Genomic DNA, 23,942 nt, shown 5'->3' with positions numbered 1-23,942 from the left:
AACAGTTTACATATCGTTATATATAACTTACACACATAAAACCGTATATATATATATATATATATATATATATATATATATATATATATATATATATATATTTAAAGGAGATTAGAACAATAGTCTAAAGAGCTGAGTGTATTTTAATGTAACAGTGAAATTACTAGTTTAATTAAAATACAGGAAAGAGAAAGTTCTCGTTGTAATTTAGATATATAATAAGCTCGATATTTAAATGTCCTAGAGCTAATTCAATATTAAGTAATGTGATTGATAATTTAAAATTTAGAAATCAAATTATAATTAAATTAAAAATCCGTTTTATAAGAAGGAACAACAACAAAATCAATTATCTGTACGATCGTTTCGGAAAACAATGCTTTTTATTGTGGTATACATCAACTTACGTACAATAATTACATATAGTTTTTTTAATAAGTAAGGTCTCCTTGTCAGCAAATTTTGAAGGGTTTTTATTGAATTTAAAAGACACCATAAATAAACCTAGCATTAAAAGTAAGGCAGATGAATCTGAAAAATTGAAATAAAAGGTCTGGATTTAAAATTTATAAGAAAATTAAAATGGGTTAGAGATAGAAATAAATAGAGTAAAATATAGATTTGAATTTACATTATAAGTTTGCTTTAAAAATATATAGAGATATTTACCTTTTAATTTTCGCTTTTTGAAATCAGGAACTATGGTTAAAATACTCATTTAGATGTTTGCTATAGCTTTTTATCTTATTGAATGATGAATTTTAAAAGGGGGGACGCCCGTGCAATAAATTATTTCCGTTAGCGTATTTTAGATTTAAAGACGCTACGGTTTATATTTAGAATGTTGTTTGTGCAATTACACGTTGTAAGGGGAGATAATTGTCATGTTTTCTTTACTTTATTTATTTGAAGGGTGTAAGGGAGATAATTAGTCTAACTTAATTTATTAAAAAAAATAGTAATCTATTTTTACTAATAAGATAACATTTTTAATGATTTAAGATGGTTTATATTTATTAAATTTAAACCAACGTTTATGACTGCATGTAAATATAAGCTCCTGTCTTGAATTTAATAATGTGGTTGTATTTTTTATATCTTCATATTTTAAAATTTTTAGGGTCTCTTTTGTACATAGTGCACAAAATTTATCTCCTGGTTTATACGATTTGCAAGTCTCAATTATTCGCCATTTTAAGTTGAAAGAAATATTGCTGGTTTTTAGTTGCCAAATATAGTTGGATAGAGTAGTTTGGTTTGACAGAGAGTTATTTTTAAAAGAATGTTTGTGCGTTGAAATTCTATGTTTTATTAGGCCAGATGTGGAACCAAAATATATTACCTCTTGCTTATTGTGATTATTTTCCGTTAGGTCTGTTGTTGGATTATTATATGGTGGGTTGATTTGTAATTGATCGGTAGATTGGTTTAAGTTGGTGCTATTATTTAATCTGGTAGTTGAGTTATGGCTGTTAATAGGTTCATGTAGATTTGGAGATTTTGATACTGTGCAGCTATAGATAACATTTTTAATTTTACATGAGCCTTGTAGGGGACATTTATTTTTTCTTCTACAGTTACAGTCCGATGTATTTTGTATAGTTGTATTTTGTAGCTTATTAATTTTCTCATTATTAGAGCTAATTATTTTCTGATGAAGGTTAGACATAGTAGAGTAAGAGACTTTAATTGTGTTCTTATTGAAAATTTTATTATATCTATGGGGGGCTTTAAAGTTCTTATCTAATATTTTAAAAAATTCTCTGGCTATGTTTGTCTCTAGGCTTTTGGAATATGGGGGGTTGAACCATAGGATCTCCTTATGTCTATAAAACTATATGTAATTATTGTACGCAACTTGATGTATACCACAATAAAAAACATTGTTTTCCGAAACGATCGTACAGATAATTGATTTTGTTGTTGTTCCTTCTTATAAAACGGATTTTTAATTTAATTATAATTTGATTTCTAAATTTTAAATTATCAATCACATTACTTAATAAATAAATATATATATATATATACATATATATATATATATATATATATATATATATATATATATATGGAATTACATTCATTAGCAAAAGATCTAGATAATATTTACATTTTTCAAACATTGATTGTAATTAATTTCTTGTAAGGCTTTTCGGTTTTCTTATGGCATGATCATCTTTAGTTAACTATTACGTGTAATTATATTAATACAGATATTCAACATGATTAATACTTGCGTAATATTTGCGTAAAAAGTTTATAGTAAATACAAATCTCTTTCTATATATATTTATGTATACGTATATATTTTTGCTTAAAATTTTTTGCCTACCAAACTCCTCCTAGAGTTGTTAGTCTACAAACATTAAACTTCATATTTAAGGAATTCGAACACACGCGAAACTTTATATTTCGGTTTTAGCCTGGGAAAATCGATACAAAAGTGTGAAAATTAAAAGCAATGAAATTTGCCAGGTGAAGACCGAACGCCTGCATTACGAATATGCATGCATAACGTAATAGCTATTGGTTTATGTTTTCATTTTTAGCCTTGCAGCAAACATGTCTTCATAGCGCAGTCATTAACGGAAGAGGAGAAATAAATCGTAAGCTAAACGTTTTGGTTTCGATTCTCGGTTGTGGAGTACGAGACAATTTTTTCAAACTTTTAAACCATTACTATATATTGGGTCCAGTATAATAATGTATTAATCAAAATGTCATATTTAAGTTCATATTGCTCTGCGATCTACGTTAACTGTGTTCATCATATTCGTTCTAACAGACACGACCAGACGGACAGTTTCTTTAGCATTGAAAACTGTTCTTTTACATAAATTGTTTGGCATCGAATGATGCGTGTTTCTCTCGATAAAATATCGATTGGCCATTTGCATGTAATGAATTTAATTGATATTTATTCTCTGCGGGAATTGAAATCATTTACTATTGGGTCTATCGAACTATTCTCACTAACAGTAAACGAGATTTGCATTGTGACAAAATGAGACATATTTTATTGACGTCATAAGAAATAATGGCATAAGTTTACTACCTCGTTGGAAATTACCCCCCCTTGAGTAAAACTCTTCAATATGGTTATCTACTTTTAATTAAAACTCTCCAGGCCAAGTGTCCATTTTATTAGAACTCTTCTGTCTAAGATAATCTCCGTTGAATAATAAAAAAACTCCCCATGTCAAGGATATCCGTTGAATAAGAATTCGCCATTATATCTCTTTAATTTAGGACTGTCTAGAATGTTTAGATTCTTGCTATAGAACACGAATTATCTAGTCTGTTTATATTTCCTGAATAATGACTTCAGCCGTATTACTATGAAACCTAATTCTTAAATCCTAGAATATTATTCCAACAACAGCTCATCATGTAGGCAGCTGAAATCCCGTTGTATAGATGACACGTAGTAGCGGTTCATTTTTTCTTCATTAACTTAATGTTTTTTCTCTTTATTTACGTTGTTGCATCTGGATTAATAACAGCGGTTGTAAATAATAGCAACATTAATAGCCTTGGAATTTTAGCTAAGAACAAATCGTAGTATCTGTCCTAATGCATTCGGTCCTCAGTCAGTGAAGTAGAAGTCCTTCTAAACTGAGGAAATTAAACATTTTTTTTACTAATCCAGAGTACAATTTTCCGAAAAGCTGGATTTCCCTCCACATTAAAAACCGACATTGCGTCTAATTCTGCCTTCGTAGAGAGGTAATTAAATAAGGAGAGCATAGCATCAGTTGGAGTTTAACAATATTTTTGTTTATTTCTTCCCAATCATGCAGTATACATATACAATTTCACCAAGACATACCATAGGACGATGAAATCAGCTGTCACAAATACCGACTGTTTTCTCACGGTTAAAAAGAAAAAAAGTGAAGGATTATCCTAGCTTATCCGACGACTTTCTATCTGTGACGTAATGTAACCATAACTTTAAACTTTCAATAAAATTTTCATCTATTCTAACCTTATGTGAGAAATATCGTTTTAAACATTATTTTCACCTATTCATAAATAATCTTGCTACACAACGTAAGGCGAACACTCTTGATACATAACTATTCCTCTTATAAGCATTTCCACTAAATAAGAACTCTTCAGTCTCAGAGTATGTCTCTGAATAAAAATCAGTCTAAGATGATCTCTACTGGTGAGTAGAAACTAGACTTTGGGTTTATTTTCGTTCGCCTTGCAACTTGAACTTCCCTTATTTTATCTTTTAGTTCTCACATTCCATGAACAATGTTTCTGACAAAAGGTGGTAGAATTACTGTATGAATATATCCATGCATAACACTTGTGTTTAACGTTTTTGACAATGAAGTTGTATTTTTAGCTCCTTACATCAAGTGGCTTCGTACATTTTCTGGAGTGATTTCCATAAAAATATGAACTCTCCAATCTATAGATCATCTTAAATAGGACAAAATAGTATTACAGGGTAGCCTCCCCAACTCGGGAATCTTTCTGTTGAATTCGGGAATCTGTACGGAATTTTGAACGGAATGCTTTATTTAATTCAGTGGCGTAGCATTTTTTTCGGGTAGAAGTGAGGTGATTGGGTAGAAGTCGTACGTATTTCGCAATTGTATATGGAATATCGCCGCAATAAGGATTGTACCTTTTAACCCCAACGGAATTTTACCAAATACTTTATCCACTACATAAAACATACACAAGATTGCCGAGATAGATTCCTGAGTCCTACAAGACACACCTGAAGACAGCTGGAAGTTAAATCGACCGAAACATTGTGTAAATAACACTCCAGATTAGAACAATACGAGTAATTCAAATAATTAAGTTAAAGCGAAAGAGTGTATAATTCAATTAGAAGTTACTGATAAGAATTGAGGGTGTACGCGTTTAGCATCTTGTGTTGTGTTACAGACAGGAAGTCGGTAAGCACACGTTTTTTCTCTTGTTTCTGAAGTATGAATGAGAGCGTTTGCGTTTGGGACAGATTTTTTCACCGCCCCAAACGGGAATGGTTTGGTAAAGATCCCATGCATGCATCCTGTAAAAGTAAGAAGACCTAAAAGAATTGATAAGTTTTTAACTGATTTTGTTTTGTTATTATCAATAACATTTCAAAACGTTGGTATAAAAAAAGAAGAGTAACACTATCTCGACGCCTACTACTGCCACGTGTCATCTACACGACAAAAGTCCAGCTGTTTACATGATGAACTGCCGTCTAAATACTCTGTTGAAATTGAAAGACCGGTCCACTGTAACGCTAACGTAGATTAAATTGTGTCGATCGCATCAACTTAACCAGTTTTAAAAACATAGCATTAAATTATTTTTTTTAAATGTAATTTGATACAAATATGACGCGATCATTATATTTTAACGGTGTCGTTACATTTTAACACTCGGGCCCACACGTTGTGTCTGAGACAGTTGCAAAGGAAATCAAAAAGGAAAGAAATTCTACTCAGTTTTTCAATTGAAATGAAATTCAAAATTCCGATCATAATCAACTGTTTTAAAGTGAGTCGAAAATCGGTCAGAATTTTCCGAACATCCTAAGTGACATAAATTAACGTTAAAAAATTGTGGATGCAACTACACTATTATACCAAAATTCGACATTTTTGGTATTGAATTTCAAGGCAAACCAATTGTATCTACTTAATTGTCGTTACAGTAATGAATATATCCAAAAATTATGAAAAACGAGGAAGTAGAAAGAAAATTATTAACAAATACATTTTCTGACGAAAATTAGTGAAAATGAAATGTTTAGCTAAAAAAAAAAAAAAAAAAAAAAAAAAAACGAATATTTCTCAGGGGGGGCTGCATAGCGTGTAACTATTCTTCCAGAATAAGCACCACCTATCGTTTTAAAAGTCTCGTAGTTTATGTCGTCTGCCATGTAGTTAAAAATCTCTCGTCAACTACGAGCCAAACGTTCATATTCCCCGGAGGGCAATTTCTTCTCCGATACATGTCGTGCATTTTTTCTTTTTCTTTTCCTTCTTTTCCTCCGCTAGTGGCTCTGTTATACAAATTGTTACAATAAAAAAAAGCAAACGTTAGTATTTGATCTGATACTACACGTCATCTTTTTTTATACTTATTAGCCAATTGTTTTTTGTCATAATTCATTTTGGAACAACTGAATTTCCTTCACATTAAAACCGACCTTGTGTCTAACTGTACTCTCGCTCGGATCCAATCAAATATTTGATTTATTTAAAGAATGCTTATCTGGAGGTTATTTTAAGATAAGAAGAAAGATAATATTTATCGTTTTAAAAAGATTGAAATTACTGCAATAAATAATTTAAAATTTTCAAAATTTCGTTTAATCAATACAAATTTGGTCTGTCAATTTGGCAAGTTTTTTTTTGTGTAAGTCAAAATATTTTCAAACATAATAAATATATTGGGAACTGGATCCCATTTTGAAATATCAGAAATCTTAATTACTTTTAGAAATGGAAAATATAGCATTAATAGTAAATAAATTCTCAACAAATCAAAGAGATGCCATAATAGAACGCATTCAAAACGCAAAGAAACTCGTTTATCAATTTTTAACAAAAGCCTTTATATCTGATATTTCCAACAACACATTTTTTTTCTAAATATTTAAACGGTTCATTTCTTGTTTTTCGGCCACGTGCGGCTTCTCGTTTCTGTGTCTCTCGTCACGTCTCGAACATGTGCTTCTGTGAACCATCCTCTTCGTTCACATATTTTTATCTCCCCTTTTTCTTTACCTTCGTTGTGACGTCACATCGCACACCGGCTCGGTCATATGCATATGGATGCTGCGACTAACCTAATGTCAGCGGCTTTGTTACAATAACCAGATATCGAAACCGAAACCTTGAGACACTACAGTCTGACTTTCTAGCAACTGAAACATATGGAGTTTCTTATATACAAAACTTCAAATATTACCATAACAAAAAGGTTGTGCGTAACCTCATAGATTTATCATTTACGCCATGTTTCCAACCATGAATTCAAACATAAGCGATAATGAAATATCAATAAAGAAACTGGTAACGTTTATCAAAAGCGTTAGAAAATATTCTGATAGTACAAAACAATTTATTTTGCTATAACCACCTATTGGATTAAACATTAATATTTCATATATACTAGAACTATTACTTAAAGAACGCACTTCATTAATTAAATCATATTTAGCAAGGCTTTATTTTCAAAAGAATGAAAGTTTTTATTACTGAAAGAATATTTAAAGTGTTACAGCTTTCAATAAATAAATATACAAAAGATATACTGGTTTTATTTATTTCAAGTTTATCTTACAATGAAAATTATTTTTACGGAAAAACAGACAATTTTCTTTAACACTTTTAAACCTTAAATTTATTATTTCCAGAAAAATAGTATACTTTACAATAGGTTATAAAGAAAGCAACTGGGGAATTTTCATGCTATTTTCGTGGCGCCTATATAAACTAGTTACACTTAAAATAAATGTAATGTTGTCGATAGATATTAATTAGCATAATCCATACTTTATCGCCTTTGAGTAAGCCGAAATGCAATCGTTCAGCACCTCTCTTATAGCTGTTACTTGAATAAAGGACTTAGAACATCACAAGAATTACAGTTATTTTTGTCTTCGTAAAATTGCCAAAAAATTAAATTGTAGAGATACCAATTATTAAACTACCCGAGCAACCGCAATTAAAATTATTTGCTGTTTAATTGTTTTTATATCCATTTTACGGGAGACATAAAGTCTTCAAAAAGACAAACATTAACATTAATTAACTTTAAATTAAAAAGCAACGAAAGCGTGGTAGTTTCTTCGACTTTTTCTTTCACATAAAGTTGGCATTGATAATAACCGTTTCTGGTTCGATAGTCGACTAAAAATCCCCAATGAAATATAAAAAAACACACACATCCGTTAAATGAAAAGAAGATATTTAATAGTTTATACGTTTATCATTTAATAATGTAATTTTAAGATCTTTTTTGCCATTTAAAAAAGTAGTAAATTTAACAAAATCAAATGATGGAAGAGTAATATGTTTTTACGACTATTTAATGTAGGAACACATTTTCGTGCGACTCCACTATAATAGCGAAATTTTGAAAACAAAATAAAATGATAAAAATCAATACTATCTACTGACTTTGGTGTCAAATAAAATGATAAAAATCAATACTATCTACTGACTTTGGTGTCAATTTCAACTAAAAGCAATGATATCTACTTAATTGGTATAACAGAAGCACACAAGTTTTCGATCTTTATCTTTAAAAAAAACTTCGGCATATTTCTTTGGGAACACGTGACATAATAACAAGGGAAGTAACTCACGATGTATTTTTCAAAAATTGTAATAGTTACCTCCCCTGGGAAATATCCAGTGTTTTTTTTTTATAGCTAAACATTTCATTTTCGCTAATTTTCGTCAGAAAATGTTTTCGCTAATAATTTTCTTTCTACTTCATCGTTTTTCATAATTTTTGGATATACTCATTACTGTAACGACAATTAAGTAGATACAATGGGTTTGCCTTGAAATTCAATATCAAAAATGTCGAATTTCGGTATTATAGTGTAGTTGCATCCACAATTTTTTAACGTTAATTTATGTCACTTAGAATGTTCGGAAAATTCTGCCCGATTTTCGACTCACTTTAAAACATTTGATTATGGTCGGAATTTTGCAATGTTTTATACAAAATGTAATATGGCTAATAAGACACCTAGTCTGTTTAATAAATAACCGAGAATTTCTTTCATAATGCAATTTTTAAGTACTAAAATCAATGAACCCATTATGCTCATAATTTCTAGTATATATTAAACATTAAAATGTTCCGTTTATGGCAGTATGTAGTTAGAACAAAAATACTTGTTTTGGACTATTAAAAATAATTCCTATGCTATTTATGTATTTTTACCATCGATTATGTTCGGATATATGCTTTGAAACATAACGTGAATCATAAATCGATTTTATGGTTAATTTATTAATGTCATGTTTTAAACTCTATTCGTAATAAAATCCCAATAGGTCAGTTGATTGAACTTGAAAGTCAAGGTTTCTGTTTCGGTTCCGGTCATGTCGTCCACTTTATTGGTTGGGAATTTATGACTATATTTATAAGACAATAGTCTCCTTTTTTAGAAGTAGTTAAATTTTCTGATAATTTGAAGTGAGATAATTTCCGCAACATGTTTATTAGGTTTTAAATAACCATGATTAACAACGAGCGAAATCTCTATTTAAATAAATAACGAAGACAAAAGAAGACGTTTTTCATAGAATTCCAACTCAATCATAATACTTTACAAACAGCCACCAATATCAAGTTCGATAGAGAAGGGTTCTACAAGTGATCGGACGTTGTAAGCATCGTTTAAAATGCTGTTATGGTAATGATGACATATGTGCACTCGTCGCAATGGAGATTTGAGAGAATGATTTTTTTAAAACAAACAATAGAAGATTCATATTACAATGTTTCTGATTGCGATTTACGTAAAATACCGAAAAGTGGGTGGATCGTCGCCGAACAGTAAATTAGTATCGACACCAAATGAGCAATATTTTCATTTTTTTCTCTAACTTAAGGCTAAGATCGATTCCCCTCTCCTCTGTGTTGAATTTGAGTTTTATAAATTTTCTAACTTAAGTTAACCATAATTTTTAAATTTTAACTTAACCTTAACCATAATTTATAAATTAACTATAATTTATAAATTAACCATGATAACTTAACAATAATTTATAAATTTTCTAACTTAACCTAACCATAATCCTTAATTAATTTGAGTTTGTGCATTAATTGTATTATTTTGTATGTCCTCATTTATACATGTTTTCAAATCATGTGTTTCCTTCAACCATTTCGGGCTTGTTCCGTAAATCGCAATCAAAAATATTCGGGCCGATATGGCCTCTTCTAAAGAAGAACGAAAAAAAATCACCTCAAAGTTTGAGAAATATATCCAAGACACTTGATGTCAGTATTTTAATGAAGTATAACCATGTGAAGCAGATTGTTAAAGGGAAATAAAGCTTTATCAATGGGCTCTACACGAATTACTGTTTTTGAAAATGGTCATAAAATTTATTCATGCAAAAAAGTATTATAACAGAAAAGGTCAAAAGGCCGAGATTAAGGCGGAGACGTGAAGAAAGGTTGTTTTTTTCTAATTGTACATAACTCTAATTGACCTAGTTGTCTTCACTGACCAGTCCATTCATGTTATATCAAGCATTCACTTTCCATTCATAAAAACAAAATCATACAATGAGTACTATACATAAAAAGGACACACACACATATGAAGGGGAGAATATATGCTTGTGCATATACTTTCTATTTTTTTACAGACTAACTTTTTCAAGGTCGAAGCTTAATGAATGCAAACACATTCAAATGAACAATATTATACTAAAATCCAATTTATTTTATTTTACTGTCTTTTTTTTCCAATTTAAAATTTCGGTATATTTTTTATGCACCGTTTCGCACAGACGACCGGCCATAATAAGTGTAGGAATTCCACGTAATAATATTAAAAGTGTTACACCATTAGATTTAAGTGATTATTAATAATTATTAATAAAGAAAAAAAAACAGGCTTTAAAAAATAAATAACTAGTAATACGTTAAAAAGATAGCATCGGAAGTTTCAACAAGATAAAACTGTTTCAAAGAATAGACCGAAATTAACCGGAAGTCTAACATCGCAAAATGTAAATGAATTTTACGCTGTTGAACACACACACACACACACACACACACACACACACACACACACACACACACACATTATTCAATTACTGAAATTCTTTTGAGATGAGTATTTGTATATTTTATTTATTTATTGGCGAACTATTACCCTCATCTTTCATAATTGTTGTTTAACGACGTTTCGGCCAACTATTCCTCTGGTCTTTGTCAAGTTGTTAATCGCGACGGGATAGAGATGCCTCGAGACCCGTAACGCAGTGGATAGAGACGTTGAATATCTACAGTTCAAGGTGAGCATTGTATGAAGATAGCGGTTTCAATCCTGTCCAAAAGCTTTCACCAAACCCATATCTGACCCCGTGTTTAAGCTTCGCGAGAGGAGATAAATAAGGGATGTGATGGTGGTTAAATTGTTAACTGAACTGACTGGAAATCTTTGTGTATCAAGTTCGAATCCTGTTTGTTCCACAGAAACACTTTTACAAACCCCATACACCTGATATTGTGTCTCACCTCACGTAGAGGAAGCAAATAAAACAAGTGAAGCATGCATAGTCCCCCGTGAGTACACAGTGAACGAGGCATAAAAAGTGACTGTTCAGCATTTGCGCCCCCCCATTTAGCCCCAAAAGCACCCAAGGCCTTAACATATTTAAATTTGAGCTCAGCATCATGCAAAACTGCTAAATAGACAGACCTAGAAAATTTTGGACAAAATGGTAAAATGGAGTGTTTTTATTAGCCCTAAAAGAGCCCCTGGGGCGCACGCAAGAATTATCTCGAAGTATAGACAAACAAAATTATATAGAAATCAGTTAGTTACAACTTTTCAGAAAGTTTGTATAAAACTCCAAGGCATCAATGTATTTTAATAAGCACAAAAGTGTCAATTTTAGCCATTTTAACCCGAAAGGCACCTCTAGGGGAGCAACCGGAGTTTTCCCGGAAAATCCGTTCTGTTATTTTTTACTCATACCATGTTTAATGTTTGTGCAAAATTTCAAAAAATTCAAGGCGTAGTTATTGAGGAAAGTGCGCACGGACAAACGGAACAAGGGGCGAACAGACAAGGGTGAATTTACAGGTCTATCCTTCTTTTGTCGGAGGACACACAATAGTACTTAAAAATGTATTAATCATAATATTGTTTACTAGTGTTTTTTTGACTGTCATGATTGCGTGCTTAAATTAATAAGACAATTATTGCTTATAGTTTAAAAAAAATGTGACTGTTTTTAAAGAAAGAAATCGTTGTTTACCGGTTAGTCTGGTTTGTAGTTTATCATTCCTATCCAAGAAAGGAGCCAAAAGATAATTTCGACGCTCTGAAAAGATAATGATAGAAGCATGAGAAATATTGTGACAACGATGGTTCACGATGATATATGACGGAAACGATTTGTTCATCATGATATATGACGGAAACAATTTTGAAGAGAAAGGAAAGTGAAACTAATGAAAGAAAATCCTGGCTAATCGAATAAAGTACGAGGTGGTCGTAATACGAAAAGTATAAAAGCTTATAACTTTTCTTTATTCGTTTTCTGTTGGTGACGTGCAGGAATACAAAATATTATTAAGAAAAAAAATTTAAAAAACGTTTTTTTTTACAAGTACATATTTTCGACCGATCCTCCGGTCTTTCTCAGTATATATATATATATATATATATATATATATATATATATATATATATATATATATATACCTTGCAAAGATGTATATATAAATACCTTACAAAGATGTATATATATATATATATATATTTGTGTATACCCGTTAGAAGCGTTGAGTGAAATTTGAAGAATAAAACATGTATAAATACATGTGAAGCCAAAACTGCAACGCGAAATTTTTTTATAAAATAAACAGGTGTTTATTTTTAAAGAAATATATTTCGGAGTAAGACTCCTTTATCAATCTTTTTTTTTCTTCTTCCTCGACATGATGTAGTGGAAGATAGTTCGATGAAGAGTCCACAGGATGTTGTTAACTGCGGGTTTTTATGAAGCCGGATAGGTGACGCGTGGTCGCGCATTTTGAAAATCTGGGTAGTTATTTTTGTGTATATCCGTTAGAAGCGTCGAGTGAAATTTGAAGAATAACACACACACACACACACACACACACACACACACACACACACACACACACACACACACACACATAAAATACTTTGCAAAGATGCGACAAATAATATATATATATATATATATATATAATACCTTGCAAAGGATGCGACAAAGGTAAAATAGTTTCGCTTGTTTTCTTTTCCTTTTAAGGGAAATGTTTACCATAATGTTCTATTGTTAAAGTGCTAACTCAGAGATTAGAAATCAAGTGAATTTTCCTGTCAGATATTACAATTAGGTAATACTTTCAGGGCGATCCTAGCCAAAAAGGTAAAGCTCAATATTTAAAAATAGAGCAATATATAAGTTTAATGTTTAAAGTTAAATTCTGTAAATTAAAATATATACAAATATATTTAAGTTAAGAATTTATTGTTTGAAACAAGGAATATGTGAAGAAAAATTATATTTATTTCCCTAATCCATGGATTTTCAATAATGAAATGCAATTAGCAAAATGTTCAGCTATGAATCAACAAATATTTTGCTTTTCAGCACATATATTGAAAATGTTATTTAAAAGTTATTTGAATGGTGCTTAAAAGTCATAGAAAAAGGATATCATACAACCTAGGGAGTCCATTATCAGAATGAGTTCAATAGTTTCCGGGATATTACTGCCAGGTCGGACGAGTAGTGATCCAAGGGGAAAATCAGAAGTGATCGAGTAACCCGATATATCCAGAATATTTGGTTGTCCCATGCCGTGATTTCGAAGGGCATATAAGATGGTCGTCCTCTTCGGCGATATGAAGATCTTTTATAACTTTTATAATTTAAAAATATTTTCTCCATATATTCATTGTTTCAAACAATAAATTCTTAACTTAAATGTATTTGCATATATTTTGATATAGAGAATTTAACTTTAATCATTAAACTTATATATATATATATATATATATATATATATATATATATATATATATATATATATAGTTTGAGGTTGTTACTTTTCAAAAGTAAGGTAACCAGTGAAATATAAGGAGGTTAACACAACAGTGCTCAATACGGAAAGAGAGAGAGAGAGAGAGAGAGAGAGAGAGAGAGAGAGAGAGAGAGAGAGAGGATTTAAATCGGCGTACACCGTGCACTGTCACATTGTTCTCTCTTCTCTACCCATAATTATGCTAAATAAAGAGCGCCTTTCTCGCGGTTGATCTGCTTGAATCTGTCGCCGGAAAGAGAATTCTCTAACCTCTGATATCACGTGATTTTTTTCGATTACCGTTTCTGGAGATAATCTTGACTCCTTGTTGGCATTCCATCTCCGCATTCAAACTAAGAGCTTTAGTTAGGTTACAAAAGTCACATATCCTTAAATGGGCACCAAACACACTTACTGAAACGAACTATCTGTTCTTAAAAGTGATTTATTCTGTCTACCTGATTCGATCTTTCAGACACGACTAATTTATTGATTTTGCGTAAAAAAGAAAAATTCTTGAGACTTATAAGAAAGAATACAAATTATTGTAATTTAATTAAAGAACAACGTCGAATAATCTCAACGTGACATTATCAAATTTCTATATCGATCGACAAAAAATAAAAAAACTAAACAAAAAACATGAAATATTTTGAGTCTTAGGAATATTTCAAGCGAGACATCGTTTTTATTAATTTAGAAAAACGGATATTCTAAAAAAAAAAAAAAATGCCATTTTAATCTATGCGCCCACCGATTACAAGGCTATTTCAAACTTATGCGTAACAGACCAATGTTTGTCTGTCTGTCTATCTATCTATCTATCTATCTATCTATCTATCTATCTATCTATTATTAGTCGCGTGCAAGCGACTCTATAAGTCACTCTGTCGGTCTGTCCGTAACACTTTTGTGTTTGGTCTTTTTGGTTAAGATCAAAGGTCTGTTGTTAATAGATGCTGTTCTTAGCTTTTTAAGCTTTTCTTAGCCTTTTGAGCAAGATCAAAGTATAGTATCTGTTTTTACTACATGCTGTACTTATGTTTGTAACTTTGTGATATAAAGTGGAGGATCACTTTTCTGTATTAATTTAATGTAACCAGTCAGTTTCAAAGCCATTCAAGTCGTTCTCCAGATCATTCAAGTTGTTTTTGAAGGAGTCCAGTTATTTTTTAAGCATTCAAGTCATTCTTAAGGTCATTCAATTCATCCTTAAGTTCATTAAAGTCATTCTAAGTCATTTACTTTTTATTTATTTAAGTCATTTCAGCCCATTTTTCGGTCATTAAGAATTTCATGTAAATCCTACATTCACGCATTCATTCATTACACGAGAGCACGCGACTATGGCTATCGGCCTTGTATAAAAAGAACTTTGTTTGTGTGTGAGGGGAGGAGGTCGTTCCCTATGGACTCGAAAACGACTGGGCTGATTTTATGAAATTTCACACAAATGTACCTGGCAGTGTTCTTTCGATAAATATCGACAATCCAAAAAAAATTCGATGAAAAAAAGAACAGGCGATTTTGACCAAAGACAACCCCTTATACAGTTTAACATCACAAGTGCATTTAAGGGTTTTATTACCACACAAGCCGAAAGGCTCGACAGATAAAATCAACAGTAGGTTCTTTTGATATGGCAGGGGCGCGTTTGAAATGAATGTTTCTATTTAAAGCACAATTGCACCATGAAACTTGACTGCTTTATTTTAAACTTCAATCCATTATATATATATACAAATAATTTTATAAAATCAACAGTAGACTCTCTACAGTGCAATGTAGACTGAAATGTATTGTGGACTAAGTTATTGCGGGGAGGCATGTGAAGCTTCATCCCAGTGCATTGTGATGAATCTCTAACTAGTGCAGGCAATCAATGTATTTCATTAAAAAATGAAAGTTTTCACCGATTTCGATGGATGACAATAAACATATGGGAGTGAGAAACATTCGTTGATCATCAATCCCGGGCTAGATCGGGTCTCCCTGTTAGAAAATACTATTTGTAATTTAGCCATGATAAACCAACGAAAAAGTTACCTCAAACCAATTCACAAAACAAGCGGTAGTTAGAATCTCTTATACTCAAAATGCATAAGGATGACAGACCTACGAACATTCCATTTCGAACCTAAGCGTGATGGATTAGGGGGAAATCCTTTTTCAAACTTAAAAATGACAGATCGATGAAAATACTATTTGGATCGTAAACATACTGATTAAATACTATTGTAAACTTAAACACTAAAGCGTGACGAACCGACGAAAATGTTATTGTAAAGTTAAGAGTAACAGGCACGCGTAAATGCCATTTGAAACTTAGGCGTGGCGGGTGTGTTTTACAATCCACAGCTAATCAGAAAAGTGATAAAAAATCAAATACATAACGAATAAATGCTACCAAAGGCAAGGTAAGTCATTCTTCTACCTAGCTGAATATGTTTTTAGTGTTTTTTAGTCAATGTAAAATACTTATTCGGCTCGAAAAACAAAAAAATGTCGACCGGTACACGACCATAAGAAATAATAATTTGTTACGCAGCCATTTCTTTTGTGCTCGTGTACAGGTCGACATTACTTGAATTTAGAGCCGAATAAACATTTTACATTAATTAAAAACAATAAAAAAACTACTAACATGTTAGAAGAGTCAGCTATTTTTCCTTTGGTAACATTTACTTGTCTAATGTCAAGAATGGATTCCATAGAAATTGATACATTTCGCTGGTATAAGTACAACACAATATTCAAGAAGTTCATCGTACAGTTCATGCCAAAGCAGGCTCCTATATACAATAGGGCTCTCGGGAATGTAAAAAAAAAAAAAAAAACGCCGGAATATGTCCAAGTAAGTAAATGTATTTTGACAGTAAGGCACCGCATTTTTCTTTCGTCCACCTTTAAAAAAATGTAAAAAAATAATGTGGAGAGGGCGAGAATAAAGGTTCGTTATAATAATAATATGTAAACAATAAAATATTTTGCCAAGAGAACGGTGCATTTGTCAACGTTAGAACGCACACAAGACAGAGATACATTCTAATATGTGTATGAAATTAAACAAAAATATAGAAAAGTCTGCAAAACTAATTGTATTTGCGACTTTAAAATGGCCAATTATAACAAAAGATTTATTTAACGTCGAAGAAAATCGACAACCCTATGAATGTTTAGATTCAAATTGTCACATTCAAATGAAGGAGAAGTTTCGCTACTTGACCGAGCGCCATTAAAAATAGGAAGAATAAGTTTTTTTTTGTTTTTTTTTTGCATTCAGTGTGCGAAAATTAAGACTGTTGATTGGTTAACAAATCACATAGGCTTTTTAAGAATAAAAGAGCGTGTCGTGATGGATGAACAATAGAATTGCTTTAGGGGAGAAAAGGAGATAAACGTTTTCTATATAACACGCATATTCTTAAACAAGAAAGAACCAAACAAACGAACAATATTTACATAATCTTTTTTTATTGCTTTGTTAAACCAGGAATAAATTTGTCACGTGATTGCAAACTAAATATATATATATATATATATATATATATATATATATATATATATATATATATATATAAGAGCAGTTTCGGATCGATAAAACTTCTGCGAAAATGTTGATACCCTATTAAACGCTGGTCATTTTATTAACTTGTTTCTTTCCAAAAACAGTGAGGAGAAAAGGCTAATGACGTAGGATACAGTAGTGGGAGAAAAAGTGGGTAAAACTATACAAACACCGTGACAGCGAATTAACCCTACCCCTAACCCTAACCCTAACCCCTAACCCTAACCCTAACCCTAACCCTAAACCTAACCCTAAACCTAACCCTAAACCCTAACCCTAACCCTAACCCTAACCCTAATCCTAACCCTAACCCTAACGCTGTCACGGTGTTTGTATAATAATACCAAAAAGTGAGTAGTAGTATTAGTAGTAAAAGCAACAGTATAAAAATGACGTAAACGAACGGGTTAATTAGCAAAGAAACGCGTGTCAATCAGTCACCATGGTTATAAGGATTTTGGTTGAATGATGCGTATATAGTTTTATTTAACAGCAGTACTGTTTATTTTTTATTTTTGTCGTAACTGACTTCCCTGAAGCATATTAATGCCTCATTCTTAGGTCGTGTATCAGTTGATGGCGAAACAGTCATTATATTTTTTCTTAATATAGGCAGCATACATACGCACACATATTTTCATACAAATATTTATTATTATTGCGTGCAGTTTACGCAACTGTCAACGTAGGAAATGATAATTACTGACGGTCGAAGAATTCGAACTCAATAGTAAAGCCACCTTTTCCTCTGCAACCTGATATTCAACTCCATAGTCCATATTAATTAACGTGGAAAGAAGAGAATTTAAACTTAATATCATGTCGAATCAGCAGGACATATGCAGTAAGCTTAATCGTATAATGGTGAACAGCAAAGGCTGGAACCTCGCTTTACACTGCGCGAGCCTTTTCTGGTCTCACACAAAAACGCGCGTTCACATTTCAAGCCATATTACTTGTTATATACATACGCGCACACAAACATACGCGCGCACGTCCACACGCGTACATATATTCACGTTCGCGTACATACACTCTGTCATAGGAGAACATATTCTCTCCTATGATTGGATTAAGAAATATATAAATATTTCTTATAATATATAAATATGTTTATTGATATATTAATTAAAACATAAAGACGTTTCTAGAATGTCGTTATTCATAAAAATAAATAATAATCGGCGTCTATAAATATAAAAAGGCGTAGAACGCCTTTTTGTTCCTTTTTTGAGTCTCTAGAAAGTTCCAGGAAGTTCCTTTTAAAACTCATATAAAAGAAACGCTATTGGTGGGTAAAGTCAGTTCGTGACATATTTTGGGATGCAAAAGGAGGCAACCAACGTCCGAATTCCGGCTTCCACATAAGGCCGTAAAAACAAGTTCGTGACATATTTTGGGATGCAAAAGGAGGCAACCAACGTCCGAATTCCGGCTTCCACATAAGGCCGTAAAAACAAGTTTGTGATATATTTTGGGATGCAAAAGGAGGCAACCAACGTCCGAATTCCGGCTTCCACATAAGGCCGTAAAAACAAGTTCGTGATATATTTTGGGATGCAAAAGGAGGCAACCAACGTCCGAATTCCGGCTTCCACATAAGGCTGTAAAAACAAGTTCGTGACATATTTTGGGATGCAAAAAGAGGCAACCAACGTCCGAATTCCGGCTTCCATATAAGGCCGTAAAAACAAAACCTCACTGAAGAACTGCTGTCTGGATTCTGGTAAAGTTTTTATTTATTCTTTGAGTTTGTTGACTGAAGCACATATACATATAAAAATACACTAAGCAAACCATTCCAAAACACAATACATTAAGAATTACGATCTTTATGATCTAAGGGAGACAATTTATTAGCGAGTTGTCGCCCTTCAAAGATCGTAATCTTTTCTTTTGTTTTCCTTGTTAATTTATTTTTTAATAAATTTCTTTTTCGTTAAATGTTTTTCTTTTGCTTTAATTTTATTACATGTGGGTGCTGATAAATCCCTAGACCATACGAGCTATGATCGGCACACATATGTAATACACTCACATTCACGTGTACACACACACACACACACACACACACACACACACACACACACACACACACACACACACACACACACACACACACACACACGCTAACGTACTCACATGTACGTACATATGGACAACGTCACTTCCCCCTTTAAAGAAAATCCACACATGCGCAAAAGACCACCGGAAACATCTATAAAAGCAAGAGCAATAAGCAGCTTCTCCCTTTTTCGGATCAGCTCTCGAGCTGAGAGGTTCGACGAACCAGCCGCCTCCCTTTCGGGAGGCGCGATCCCGTGCACGTCACGCCACTTGCTACTATATGTGGGGCAAAAAGCTAACAAACAGTATGTACACTTTATACGCTTTTTCTCTTCATGAACTGGATTGACATTCTCACTCTTTCTCTCTCTATATATACAACTTGTCCCAGAGAACACCACCGCGTAGCTGACTGCTAATATGTCTTTGTCTACACGTTGGACTATCATTCCCATCTCCACTACATTACTCACTTCTCTTCCCACGCGCGAACAAACGATAGTGACCCGAACGTGGGATGAACACACATTTCCTTTTTCCTTCTATACTACCAGTCCCGCAACAAACGATGGTTACACCCGAGCGGCCATGAACACGTGTTATATCTAAAACATTCATTCTTTCAACAGTAAATAAACGACACGTTTATCTTATCCAGCAATTGAGTTTTGTTTCCTTCATTCCATTCGTTTCATTATTTTCTTTTGTAATGGGATTAGCATTTATATATCCTAGTCCTCTACAACACCTACTTTGATTGTTTATTATTAGGACTATGACAACAGCATATTCTTTTCATTGTTTCGAGACTCGAGTGTGTATCCGTTGATATCTTATATGCTTTTATATAGACTGGTGTGCTTCTCGGTTGATTAACTGTGTCTAACTGTGTCGGATATATACTCGAGAGTCAAAACAATGAAAAGAATATTCTGTTGTCATAGCCCTAGTTATTATAAATTTTCCTACAGCTCCAATCCTTGTTTTTACAGGGATAATAACAATATTTTTATATAAATATATTATTATCTACATATTAATAGCATAGCGTGTGTGTGATTTATCTTGTGTGTCACGCTTACATTCAAGTGACTGTCGTTTAATTTTTATGTACTTCCATTTCTTGTAAGAAATAATTTTACCAAGAATTTGTCATTGGTTTTGGTATCGGTTTCGATTATAGATGATGACACTCAAGTTATTTACTTTTTTTTATAATTAATTTTATCAAGAATTCTTTATAAGTTTTCTGTTTCAGCTTCGATTATAACTGAAAGCATTCCAATAATCTATTATTTTTTTTAATAAATAATTTTATCAAGAATTCTTCATAAGTTTTGGTTTCGATTTCGATTAGAGCCGAAGGAACTCAAATTATATATATATATATATATATATATATATATATATATATATATATATATATATATATATTCATAAATTTTCGTTTCGGTTTCGATTCCAGCTGATGACCCAAGTCATATGGATATATTTTTTTATTTTTGAAATCGCAACATTATAATACATAAACATCGATAGAACATGGACTCTATAACAATATATACAAAATCTGCAAGAATTAAAATATCATATTAAAGCGTACTTTATGACTGAGCTACGCCGAGCGTCCCTGCTAGCTTAGATAAATACTTTTGCAGTTTTAACAAAAGAGCCACACTAATATCATGGCGTCTCTATTTGCGCTGAACACCTACAGAATGCCAACATCAATATATTACATATGAAAGAGTCCGCTGTGGAATTTCCACAGTCCCCGCTAGTTATTATTATTATTATTATTATTATTATTATTATTATTATTATTATTATTATTATTATTATTATTATTCTCTTACTTATTACTTATCTCTCTCTCTCTCTCTCTCTCTCTCTATATATATATATATATATATATATATATATATGTGTGTGTGTGTGTGTGTGTGTGTGTGTGTGTACTACTCCTCTCTCTCCCCCTCTCCCCCTCTCTCCCTCTCTCTCTCTCTCTCTCTCTCTCTCTCTATATATATATATATAGTTTTTATTTGTTTTACATAAGCATTAATATGTCGCTACACATTCATGGGCACATTTCGGTCAGCCAGTTGCAAATAAGTCAACTTAACTCCAATCCCTGTCCCATCGCCGCGATGTTACATCTCTGTGCCTGTTTGACAAACATTTTATTGGAATTTGCTCTGATGAATTCGTTGCACTTGTGTCCTCTCAACGTACATTGCCCCCCCCCCTCCCTCTTCCATCGACCTGAACCCGCTGGACTACTTCATTTGGTCATTAACACCAAAGCCAGCCTGATCGCTGCCATCCGCCGACGCTTTTGTAAAAAGGCACACTTCTAATTCCGGACCCGTATCGAGGCGGTGATTGAGGCTAAAGGCGGCTACATTGAATAGATGTCAGCTCTACTTCATATGCAAGTTACCTGAATTGATTTTTTTTCAATAAAATTTTTAAAATAAAGCTGTAGTGTTCTTTACTTTAGGGCAACAAAAGTTATGTTGTGCATTGTAAAAGTCAGACCCAGATAGCAATCTCTTTGACGTATCAAAGAAGCCTATTTTTTCGTTGCTTCATTTTACTATTTGCAGAAACATATTTTATTTCGCAACAATTCTTTCCAAAAATACTTATTCCGACTAAAAAAAAAAGCAACAACAAACATTTAGAGTAGATATATTTTTCGTTCGCTCATTATAATGAAAAGGAGGCAATGAAGATTTTCCCCAAAGTATTTTTATCCTTGGAAGCTTTAACAATTCTTAATAATTCCTTATCTGTTAAAAGATTTGAAGTTTATCAAAACAATTTATATCCAATAATTATATAAGTAACAAGTGAAGTATGCATAGTCCCCCTTGAGTACACGGTGAACGAGGCATAAAAAAATTAAAAAAAGTTCAGCATTTGCCCCTCCCCTCTATTTAGTCCCCAAAGTCCCCAGGGGACGTCAAATCCTGGTGAAAATGAACAAACGGTGCAGTTTTAGACCTTAACATATGTAAATTTGAGTTCTGCACCATGCAAAAAAATAAATGACTAAGTCCATCATTTGCCCCTCTCCATTTAGCCCCCAAAGCCCACAAGGCCTTAACATATTTAAATTTGAGTTCATTACCATGCAAAACTGCTAAATAGACATACACAGAACATTTTGAACAAATATGGTAAAACAGTCCCAAAAACGGAGAGTTTTTATTAGCCCTAAAAGAGCCCCTGGGGCACACCCAAGAGTTATCGTGAAGTATAGACAAACAAAATTATATAGAAATCAGTTAGTTACAACTTTTCAGAAAGTTTTTATAAAAATCCAAGGCATCATTTTTCTTTTAATAAGCACAAAAGTATAAATTTTAGCCATTTTAACCCGAAAGGCATTCCTGAAAATCCATTCTGTTAACTTTTTACTTATATCATGTTTAATGTTTGTACAACATTTCAAAAAATTGCAAGGCGTGGTTATTGAGAAATGTGCGAACGGACGAACGAACGAACGAACGGACAAGGGTGAATTTACAGGTCCACCTTCCTTTTGTCGGGGGACCAAAAATTAAAACAACATTATCGAAATGGAATAATTTTAAACGTTTAGATAATATAAATGCCGTTATGTCATTATCGAAATGGAATAATTTTTAAACGTTTAGATAATATAAATGCCGTTATGTCATTATCGAAATGGAATAATTTTTAAACGTTTAGATAATATAAATGCCGTTATGTCTCTGGTAAATATTGCGAATGCACATTGCCTGATCACATCTATCATGGTGCAGATATGCCCGATAACCCTAGATTGTATGGAATGTCGAATTGCATCTGTCAATACGATCCTATCGGTATGTGCCCGTCCCCTTCTTCAATTAACACGCAATAGATTTTTTTACTGGGTTGCATGAAATGCTATTTATAGAAAAACCAGAGGCACTTGCGCAGTTTTATTCCTTATCTACCGTTAAGCTGTAACCAGATCAATTTTTCTAAAACTTTCAATGTTAATCTGCAATATACATAGTGTAATTATTTATCTATGAAAATATTTTTGGCTATTTCACTGGAGTTTAACGTTGATCGTAGCCAATTATATCATTTTGCTTAAAATTTAAGGATTTAGTTTAAGAAGTTTTAAAAAGATATTGATCAGAGAATCATCTAATAACTATTAATCGCAGACCTCACTGTATTTTCGTACAAAAACTAATACAAAATGACTATATCAGCCGCTATATCTATTCGAGGAAAATTTGTGCATGATCTTGATATAAGCATTTTTATCATTGGACCGAGAAATTTACAGATTAATCGAGTTACTACAAAGCAAAGAGTCTCAGTGTGTGTCTGTATGTGGGTATATATATATATATATATATATATATATATATATATATATATATATATATATATATATATATATATATTTGTAGTCATTCACATACAGTCCCCTGTTTCGTTGTATCAAAACTCATCAGTGCGGCTAGACTAGCACCTCTCCTAAGCC

The 23,942-nt window shown here is 32.3% G+C and overlaps 1 protein-coding gene across 2 annotated transcripts in view; it reads right to left on the bottom strand.

The window, feature by feature from the left end:
- LOC145296806 (uncharacterized) overlaps positions 1–23,942 on the bottom strand; it is a 187,098-nt gene that overhangs the window by 43,672 nt on the left and 119,484 nt on the right. For both annotated transcript variants that reach the window (XM_080142890.1, XM_080142888.1), the window contains one exon: positions 11,991–12,056. The gene's annotated coding sequence lies outside the window, so the exon portion shown is untranslated. The remainder of the gene's footprint in view (positions 1–11,990; positions 12,057–23,942) is intronic.

This window comes from Euprymna scolopes, chromosome 17 (assembly GCF_053919585.1).
Source record: "Euprymna scolopes isolate OS-2025 chromosome 17, ASM5391958v1, whole genome shotgun sequence".
NCBI lineage: Eukaryota > Metazoa > Mollusca > Cephalopoda > Sepiida > Sepiolidae > Euprymna > Euprymna scolopes.
Note: the sequence above shows the minus strand (reverse complement) of the source record. Positions and strands in the feature narration are given on the sequence as shown.